Source organism: Staurois parvus, unplaced genomic scaffold, assembly GCF_062004578.1.
Source record: "Staurois parvus isolate SC_StPar_1 unplaced genomic scaffold, SC_StPar_1.0 ptg000422l, whole genome shotgun sequence".
In the NCBI taxonomy this organism is placed as follows: Eukaryota; Metazoa; Chordata; class Amphibia; order Anura; family Ranidae; genus Staurois; species Staurois parvus.
The window spans coordinates 3,378,632-3,390,054 of record NW_028318218.1 but is presented as its reverse complement, the minus strand read 5'-3'; positions in this window follow the sequence as shown (position 1 = coordinate 3,390,054).

The window sequence follows — 11,423 nt, the reverse complement described above, 5'->3', positions numbered from 1 at the left end:
ATGCACACAGCCTTGCTCAGGAGCATGTGCATAGGTGCCTCCTTAACACCCTAATCTGTTTTTGATCAGTGTTTCAATAAAAAAAAAAATAAACAATTGACCAGTGTGAAGAGTTCCATAGGATTTTAAAGGGATGCATTTTTTTTCTGCTTCTTTTTAACTCAAAGGCCTCTTTCACATGAGCAGTTCGGTCAGGTCTGCCTATCTGTCAGGTGGACCCAATTGAACTCTCCGTTCTCTATGGGTTGCCACATGTAAAAAGACTTGTGTCCGTTTACACCTAACTACCTCCAGTCAGGCAAAAACAAATGTAAGGGAGATCTGTTCCCCTCTATCTGATTGGATCTGTGGACAGCCGGAGCCATTTACATCCTACTTCCCATATAGCAGAGTGAGCTGTGATCATGTCTGCTCTGCATAAGCAGACCTAGATCTGTCAGCTGGCCACTCAACACGGCAGGGGATCAGCGGACAGAATCCCTGATGAGCACATTGGATCTGGTCCGTAATAAAGAGGCCAAAAATTGATCAATGTGAAAGGGCCCTAAGGAGGCACCTAGAGCAGCAGAGGACGCTGGCGGGTACTCGTTAAGGGACTTTTCTGTGTCAAAATTAAAAAAAAAATCACTTTAAAGCCCAAACAGACTCGCCTCAGATATTTCAAGGATGCATGCCTCATGAATTCTGAATGTTTGGTGTGAGGGTGTTTTTGGTATGTAAGATCTGAGCAAGCCAACTGAAACAGCGTTAGTCCTGCAGTATCGATAACAAAGCAATGCGGACATTTAATCTGATCTATTGCATTAGTCTGGGATTTCTGAAATATGAGTACTTGTGCAATGATCCTGACAACTGCTAGTAATTATAGTGGTTGTTAACTTTTATAGGGTTGTACCTTGCTCAATCCAAAGCCACTCCAAGAGATTAAGAGGAACAGGGAGAAGTGCACACAGCCTGTAATTAACAGTCTCAGTTGTGCATTGCATGATGTGCAAGCTTCCCTATGACAGTGGTCTCCAAACTGGAGCCTGGGGGCCAGATGCTGCCCTTTGCTTGCCTTTATCTGGCCCTTGGGGCACAATTCCTCCTCCTGATATGAGGCACTATTCTGCCAACTGACACCAAGAATGGGGCACCATTTCTACCACTGACACCGGCAATGAGGCATTATTCCTCCCACTGACAACAATAATGGCGCACTATTCCTCCCAATGATACAAGAAATAAAGGGTTTTTGGGGGGCTATTTCTCCCTCAGGAATAAATACATGTGCATACGTTTATAAAACATAATGGTTTTATTACAAAATATTAAAACCCAGAATTACATCCATAAAACTGAATATACTGTACAGTATCTCATGAAACAATCAGTACAGAGAACCCCATAGCACCTTCCTCAAATACTTCACATAGTATATTGTATTGATGAGCATAAGCAAAACAGGAAGGTGCCTTCCAATGTGTTTCCCAGGGTAGGCTTCTTCAGGGATTTGGTTAGGGTACACTGTTAATGTAAAACATACCATTAACCACTTGCCCTCCAGAGGATTTACCCCCCCCCTTCCTGACCAGGCCATTTTTTTGTGTTACAGTGCTGCGTAACTTCAACTGACAATTGCATGGTCATGCAACGCTGGATATATAAATGCGATTTGTCTTTTCTTTTTTTTTTTTTTTTTCCCCCCGCAAATAGTGCTTTCTTTTGGTGTTATTTGAGCTATAAACAAAAAGACTGACCATTTTGAAAAAAACCATTTTTGACTTTTTGCTATAAAACATATCTAGTACAAAAAAATAAAAAAATAAAAAATCATAAATTTAGGCCAAAATGTATTCTGCTACATGTCTTTGCTAAACAAAAAATAATTTCCAGTACATGTAAATTATTTAGTTTACATGATAGTTATAGCGTTTACAAATGGCGGTGTATATATACTGGAATTGTTTTTACTTTTTTTATTCTAGTAATGGCAGTGATCAGGTACTTCTAGTGGGACTGCGATGGGCATTCTGACGCTGGGTGGGAACGGACTAGCTGCCACTGACATCCCAATGACACTAATACAGCATCAATGCTTTTTATTAGCACTGATCACTGTATTAATGACACTGGGAAGGAAGGGGTTAACATCTGGGGCAATCAAAGGGTTAACTGTGTGCTATGTGTTTCTATGCTGTGCAGTACTTCTACTATAGGGTGGCAGGCAAGCAGCCGGAAAGCTGAAAATTGGCCTGGGCACAAAGGGGTAAAATATTATGGAGAATTATCAAATTTCAAAATGATTCTTGTAAAATCAGAGATTTTAGATACCAATATATTGGAAGTAGAAAGACAAGTATTACAAGAAAAATTTCCTGTTAAATTGCAGGATAAAGAAAGTATTTAGGAGTAAAGTTAACCCAGTCAATTAAGAGTGTATACCCAGCGAACTATATACCACTATTGAATGAAATAAAAGAGGAGTTGAAGAAAATTTCAAAAGGATCATTATCCTGGATAGGCTGAATTAATATGGTTAAAATGGTGATACTCCCTTAAATCTTGTATAAATTTCAAATTCCAATTTATTTGCTGCAAGCATATTTCTGGGTATTAAAAGGAATGATAATGAGATAGAGATGGATATCTATATATATGATATATATATAGATAGATCTATCTATGGGCAAATAAAAAACCAAGGGTGAAATATGAGGTCCTATGTAAGGATAAAATAAATGGGGGACTAAATATGCCAGAGATTAAAAGCTACTACTGTGCAGTAATTATGTCACGAATAATGGAATGGGTGTATAATCCACAAGGGAAAAGTAGGGTAGAGATTGAACTAACATAGTTACATAGTTAGTCTGGCTGAAAAAAGACAAAAGTCCATCCAGTTCAACCATAAAAAAAAAGTTAAAATTCTACACCCACAGTTGATCCAGAGGAAGGCAAAAAAAAAAACCCAGCACAGCTGCGTGAAGCACAATTAGACAAAGTTATTTGGGTTCTACAACCGTATTGAATGCTTTCTGAAAATACTAGCACTTTAAATGTATTTAGGATATGGGATGTAATTGTCCATTAATACCATTGGTGGGAGCAAACTATTTCCCACCAGGGATGAGCTTTATTGCAGGAACACCGATTATAGATGGGAATGCAGTTAAAGGATATTGTAAAGGAAGGGGAGTTAATCACTTTACAAGAATTGAAACTGAAAAAGGAAATGTTTCAGACTATGGATGAATGGCGGTATTGTCAACTAAGAGATTTCGATGTATCACTCCCACAGCCATTGAGAAAGGTTAAACATTTGTATCCACTAGAGCAATTATTGAATTTAAAGGGAACACAAAAACATTGCACTTTGCGCATTTATAGGAAACTTTCTGTAATAGCTGAACCGATTGTACCACTGTATATGGGAAAAATAGCTGAAGACAGTTGAGTGAGCAGCAGAAATTTTTTAGGCTTGCACTTGGGGTTGTTGATATGAACACAGTGGTGATGAATTATAAATTTATTGCAAGATGTTATGTTATACCCAGTAGAGCTCATACAGTGAAGGAAATAAGTATTTGATCCTCTGCTGATTTTGAATGTTTGCCCACTCACAAAGAAATGATCAGTCTAAAAATTGAATGGCAGGTGTATTGTAACACTGAGAGACAGAATAGCAACAAAAAATTCAAAAGAAATGCATGTTTAACAAATGATGCACTGATTTGCATGTTCATGAGGGAAATAAGTATTTGATCCCCTATCATTCAGCAGGATTTCTGGCTACCAGTTGTCTTTCATACAGGTAACAAGCTGAGATTAAAAGCAGTCTCTTGAAGGGAGTGCTGCTAATCTCATTTTGTTACCTGTATAAAAGACACCTGTCCACAGGAGCAATCAGATTCCAAACTCTCCACCATGGCAAAGACCAAAGAGCTGTCCAAGCATGTCAGGGATAAGATTGTAGACCTACACAAGGCTGGACTGGGCTACCAAACTATCGCCAAGCAGCTTGGTGAGAAGGTGACAACAGTTGGTGCAATCATTCGCAAAGGGAAGAAACACGAAACAACTGTCAGTCTCCCTAGGTCTGGTGCACCATGCAAGATCTCACCACATGGAGTGTCAATGATCATGAGAACAGTGAGGAATCATCCCAGAACTACACGTGAGGATCTTGTCAATGATCTCCAGGCAGCTGGGACCACAGTCACCAAGCAAACAATTGATAACACACTACGCCGACAAGGATTGAAATCCCGCAGTGCCTTCAAGGTCCCTCTGCTCAAGAAAGCACATGTCCAGGCCTGTCTGAAGTTTGCCACTGAACATCTGAATGATGCAGAGGAGAACTGGTTGAAAGTGCTGTGGTCAGATGAGACCAAAATCAAGCTCTTTGGCATCAACTCAACTCACCATGTTTGGAGGAGGAGGAGGAGGAGGAATGCTGCCTATGACCCCAAGAACACCATCCCAACTGTCAAACATGGTGGTGGAAACATTCTGCTTTGGGGGTGTTTTTTCTGCTAAGGGGACAGGACAACTGATGTCAACCTGTAACCCCTTGGTATTTGCTACATGCCTTTTGCAGACCTCAGCAGTGGACATGAGAGCATTGAATTGTGAATGAGCTGTGATCTTTAGCAGTCCCATGTAACAGGTCCTTAGTCTCTTACTGTCTTGTGTATCATGTCTCCAGTCTACAACCACACCTGTAACATGCGTGTCTATTGACAGTCTCCTGTGGTATGTATCCAGTCTTCTGCAGCATTACATTAAAGTGGTTATAGAGGCTGAAGGTGTTTTACCTTCCTGCATTCGATGTATGAAGATAAAAACCCTTCTGTGTGCTACTCCTGCCACAGCCCCCCCCCCAATACTCACCTGAGCCCCCTCTCGATCCAGTGATCTGCAAGGGAGCCTTGGATGTTCTGGGTCTCTCTCTCCTTGTTGGCTGAGACACACCAGCGGGAGCGATTGGCTCCCACTGCATGCACCAGTGCCCCCATAGTAAGTGGCTTGATATAGGGGGCACTGGTCAAGGGGGGGGGGGCAGAAGTGCTAGCGGGGGACCTGAGAAAAGGAGGATTGGGTCTGCTCTGTGAAAAACCACTGCAGAACAGGTAAGTATGATGTGTTTGTTATTTAAAAAGAAAAAAAAATGAACCTTTGATATCACTTTAACTATTATGTGTGGCTCCTTGGTGCTGTCAGGGCTTGCTTTACCTTATAAATTGTCAACCACTTTAGAGTCATCCTACACAACCATTTATTCCATGTGTCATCTACCATGGTGGCTTCCTACACACACATTTATTCCATGTGTCATCTACCGTGGTGGCTTCCTACACACACATTTATTCCATGTGTCATCTACCGTGGTGGCTTCCTACACACACATTTATTCCATGTGTCATCTACCGTGGTGGTTTTCTACAAACACGTTTATTCCATGCTGCCATTTTCTAGCAAACGTCTACTTGCTCTCTCACACTGACTCACTGCTGTAGGGTCCCACCATCTCTAATGACATAGGATGGCCAATGTAAAACCAAAGAGGGTCACCAAGCGCTTGTCATCTTGCAGCAGTGTTTTCATCTTCACCCGAAAACACTACCCCATGAATCACTATAGTCAAATGAGAGTGTAGGGAGATATTAATATTTTACCAATGTATTGCATTACCCTTACATATTACTGCATGGTGTATCTTATTAGAGGTAACAATAATTCGGTGACAGAAAGTCATAAGCACATCTTGTGTGGGTCAAGGTAACAAGGATTTAATGACACAAAATGTAAACCCTCACCTTGTAAATAAACCCAGTTTTCAGTTTAAAATAGAAATGAAAAGCAAAACATTTATGTATAGATATTAAAAAAACCACAAAAACCTTTTTTTTCCATTTTATAAATGATCACAAACAGTACCCTCTAAGCTCCTTATGCAGCTGACAACAGAGAGCTGGGGGAGGGGAAACAGCAGAACACTGAACTTCCCAGTGAATGGCTGTGAAAGGGGGGGTGTGGGCAAAAGTCTGATCACTGGAGAAGAGCAGGCTGAGTTCCCACAATAGCTAGAAAACTGACCATGATTTGCGCTCCTGCCTAATGTGGTCAGTTTTGAATAAGAAAGCAGAAGGACTGGCAGGAACAGCATGGATCACACAAAGGAAGCAATACAAAGAGAACAGCATACATTTTCATACAAGTACATGGTACAGCGGGCACATATCAAGAATAGAAAAATGTTGGGTTTACATATTCTTTAACATATTTTCTGACTCGTGCATACAAAGCAATAGGTCCAATGTCAAGACAGCCGTCTTCAAACCCTGATATAGGAAAGTCGAGTCAAAGCAAGAAAAACTATACTGTTCTTGACAAAGTTTAAAGCAGGGTATACATGAGTGTTTTCTCCCTCAACCAGTGGATTGAACAAAAAAACTCTGTATCCAAGCCCTGTATCCAAAAAAGTGATGTGCATGCAGGGATCTGTCCTGTTGTGCTATTGTATTCTGACTCCCCTCCCCCATCATAATACACTGATCAGCGCTGCAGCTATTGGCAGCAAGCGTTGATCAAATGCTGGTTTTCCAGGACTGTTTGACAGAAGCCATTCATTATACCAGCTTCTGTTGAACAGACAGTGGTGCATATGTATCAAAATGTGAACGATTCCTGCTGAACTGGCCTATTTTCAGTATGTGTGTACCCAGCCTACTACAGGCTCATGGAGGCGTTACTATCTGATTTTTGGAGATCATTCCAGGTAACACTGATCTATTGTTAAATTTATTATAAATTGGACCTGTGAGCCAATTTTCTTTGAGCTTGCCAAAATTACTTGTTCCTAGCTGGCCAAATAAATCTACTCCATAGGAGCTAAAGCCTGGTGTCAATCCTTTGTTCATTTCACTTCAAGAGCTAGATCCATCAGGATGGATGGTGAATCTTTCTAGTGGGGTTTGTGGCACAAGTGCCTGCCCACCAGCCCTGCAGGAAGAGAACGAAACAGAGGCTAAAGCGAGCCGTAGATGATACAATTTTCTTTCCTTCCACCATGGGTTGAAGAAAAGAAAACTGCTTGATTCCCCTATCAACACAAAGCTGATGGGGAAATGCCTCCTGCAGCACTATTGTGTTTTGCCAGTAGTGAGCCTTCCTGGATGGCACAACACAATGATAGCTGCTGAAGGCTAAAGTGATCGCATGCAAAAAATCTGACAGGCTGGTTGTATAGAATTTAATCGATGGATCGACTTCAGTACAACCAGTCTGCCCATACTTGGATCGAAATTTGGCTGGTCCCTGCTGAATCAGCTGAGATTCGATCCATCTATGGCCGGCTTACTGGAAGAGGTCACATAATCACAATAAATGAAACAAAAAAAAGAAGTAATTATCTTTATTTCTACATGTTTAGGAAGTGCATAATCTAAGGATCAGCAAAAAATAGCCTCTCAAGGATACAAAGCAATATGTATCTTTGGGCTATTTGGTAACTCAACTTGATCTGGGCAGCCTCTCTTCCTATAAAGCACTGTCTCACTAGCTAGACAAGTGTCCCATTGGAATATACAGTATGGCAGATATTGGTCTAGTTCTAGTTAGGGTACCTGCCTGACTGTAAAGCCAGGACACATACCCCAGAGCATACCCCCCTTGCTGCCTCCATAACAACTGCCTCCATAGGAGACCTAACTAACTACCCGGAAGCTCTTCCCTTTGACGTAACTTTCCCCATCCCCCACTAACCTGTTAAACCAGTTCTAACTACTAATCCATCATGCTGCACCTTCTTCTTTTTATGCTGCATTATTTCCATGAACCTTCCCACTTGTTCTGTACGACATCATTTCTATAGTTCTATTCTTTTTTTAATATAATATAAAAGGAAAGGGAAAGTTTTTTCTGCTTAATACTGTAATTCCTGTAACCCGTGATGACATACTAGTGGATTGCCCATGTGGCTTTGATGGGGGAAACCCAAGCAATCACCAGTGCAGCAACTTACAGTTCCTGGAGTCTGAAGGAACAAGAAATTGTTTTAAAGTGTTAGGTCACCTGTACAGAAAAAAAATTAACAGAAATCACCAGACACCCTCCCCACCCCCCTGACACCCACCTCTGGGGTTGTCTAGCTGTCAACAATCCCGCAGCTGCTCCAGGGGTGCAGGGAGTTGAAATCCCTGCTTTTCTCTCTCTTTTCAGTCAACATTTCCAGGACAGACCAGATGGAATCTAACAGCTTGGCAACCCCAGACATTAGACATTTTAAAGGGTTACATAAAAAATGTGAAGGCAAACTAACACTGGCCAGAAGGATGTCTGGTGCCTTTACATTTTTTCTGCAAAGGTGAACTAACCCTTTAAATGAACCCTTAAAATGTCTAATACACACAACTGACCTTTATGTTTATGTGTGGGCAGTAATGAGATGAAGAAATCTACAGTCATTAATATACACAAATGCAATGTCATACTGCATAGTTCAAGTTATTGCCAGCAGTATGTCACATGTATGTTGTAAACACCCTCATGCTTTGTCACAATGCTTTGTCACAATAGGCACATGTCACTGACTTCACCTTACTCATGTGACCTTAAAAATTAGCAAGTCACTATGTACAAGATATTAGTAATTATACATATACTAAAGCACTGCGCAAACTGTAGGGACTATATAAATCCTGTATAATAATAAAAATAATCTACAGGGCATGGAGACAAAACACACTCCAGCTACATTATTTAAGAAGGGATTAGAACCTTTGTAAAGTTTTTATTGCTGTCTGGCATATGTCCCAGTGACATTTTTCACCAAGACAAATCCATTTTTGGGGGGCGGTAGTATTTAGAAGGGTACAGAAGGTTACAATTACAATTGTACAACAGTTACAATTGGGATCCCGTGGCACAAAAATTGTATCAATACCTCTAATAATGCCGACTCACCATAAATAACGGTGGTGCTCTCAGGTCCAGACACATATAGTAGAAAGAATGACCAGTGAGAGGTGCTCACTGGGAAAGAAGTCCCCAAGAGAACAAATTGCGGCTTAAAACATCATGTTTATTGCCATTGTAATAACAAACGACCCACAGTAGAAGCACCAGATACTTGTAAAAACAATGACAACGTTGCCATGAAAACACCCGTGCCGGGGTCCCGGTCACTCCACGCACATGAATGCAGACAACACACACTGAACAGATAGGCCTACATCAAATATCAAGAGACCAAGACCATGATCTAAAATTGCAATAAATCACAAAATCAAAGAAAGCAAAAACCAAACCGTTTTGGTTTTTGATTTCTTTTTTTGATTTATTGCAATTTTGGATCATTCCGCAGGTTGGGTCTCATTATCCACAGCTCACACTGTTGATCCTGCCATCCAGGTCTATCAGGCCCACCGACATCTACAGCATGTCATGCCAGTTGTTCTGATTTTTCCATGACAACATGACCTCCATGGTCTCTTGACATTTGATGTAGGCCTATCTGTTCAGTGTGTGTTGTCTGCATGCATGTGCGTGGAGTGACCGGGACCCCGGTACGGGTGTTTTAATTTTCATGGCAACGTTGTCATTGTTTTTACGAGTATTGGGTGTTTTTACTGTGTGTCATGTGCTATTACAATGTCAATAAACATGATGTTTTAAGCCGCAGTTTGTTCTCTTGAGGACTTCTTTCCCAGTGAGTACCTCTCACTGGTCTTTCTTTCTATGGTACAGAAGGTTCCATTGCTGTCTATGTTCCTGTTGGAGAGATTAATTGGCCCCGAAAGTCAAGAGAAATCTTCCCAAAGATAATCAACTTCTTCCTCACTTTCAAAAATGATGGCTGGTTTTGGCTGCAGTTATACAGGTTGTGTAAATTGGAGGCAGGATGCAGATGAATTGCAACAGCATTTCAACAGACCGTAATTTTCGACAATAAGTTACGCAATGACCTCAGACGCACTGCTTTTAGGCCCCTTTCAGACAAGGCAAACCCGTCAGTTGATCCGCCTGCTCAGTGGGGGGATCTATCTATCTGATCCCCACTGAGCAGGCGGATGATAGGTCTGTGTCCAGTCTGCTACTGCAGGGTGAACACAGACACTTCCCACTGTCTTCTATGGGGCAGTCAGATGGAAATGGACCACCTGTCCGTTTCCATCCGATCTACCACACGGATGGGGAACGGATCTCCGTCCATCTGTTTTTGGCATACAGCATTGGATCAGATGCTAGCAGGTGTCAGCTGACACCTGCCGATCCATAGAGGTCTATGGATGATCCGATTGGGTCCACCTGAAAAACTGACAGGCAGATCCGATCGGACTGTCAGTGTGAAAGGGGCATTAGAGTCACTAGACTTTGCTGATCAGGAGTTTAAAAGCAAGATCTTCCTTGAATTGGGTAAATGACTCAAACGTTTGCAGAATGAAACCAATTGTAACCTTCATGTTTCTCTCTTGAATAGTTTCCTTTAAGTGGTTGTAAAGGCTCAAGGTTTTTCACCCTTATGCATTCTCCTGTGTGCAGCAGCCCCTCCAGATCCCCTAATACTTACCTGAGGCCCATGTTAATCCAGCAAGGTGCATGAGAGCCTCGGCTCCCCCAGGTCTCTCCCTCCTTATTGGCTGAGAAAGCAGCAAGAGTCATTGGCTCCCGCTACTGTCAATCACAGCAGTGAGTCAATAAGTGAGTGGGGGTGGGGTTGAGCCACCTCTTTGTGTGAATGGACACAGAGCAGCGGCTTGGTATTATGGGGGAATGTGGCAGGAAGGAGGGACCAGGAGTGCTGGTGGGGGACCCAAAAAAAGGATGATCAGGGCTGCTCTGTGCAAAACTATTGCACAGAGCAGGTAAGTATTTCTTATTTACAATCACTTTTATATCAGAGGAGTATTAGGTATAATGGACAAGTTCCAGGTTCCCAAGATTTTATTTTTTTTTGTTTAATTTGCATTGGTAAATGCCCACCTTTCCATGCCTTTTGCTGGACAATAATGAAGGGGGGGGGGGGAAAAAAAAAAAAGAAAAAAAAAACAAAACATCCAGGAAGTGCTGGTACTTTGACAAAAACATTTGGAAAGCTCACTGGCTCAGGTTAGGCTGCTCACAACACACAAGGCTACCTGCCAGTGGGTATACCAGCAGGTTACCAGAAAAGAGGAAAAAAAAATAAAAATTTACGCACTAATGAAAGGAACACCAGACCAAAGGATAAGAGTCCAAGTTTATTAGCAAATACAAAAAAAAAAAAATCCAACACATTTCAGGGGTCAGGAAAAAACCTTCATCAGCGCTTCAGTTAAAATAAGAACCTTGATTGTATTCAGACTAGAGCTTTTCTGTGTGAATATACAGTGTCTTGAAAAAGTATTCATACCCCCTTGAAAGTTTCCACACTTTGTCATGTTACAACCAAAAACGTAAAT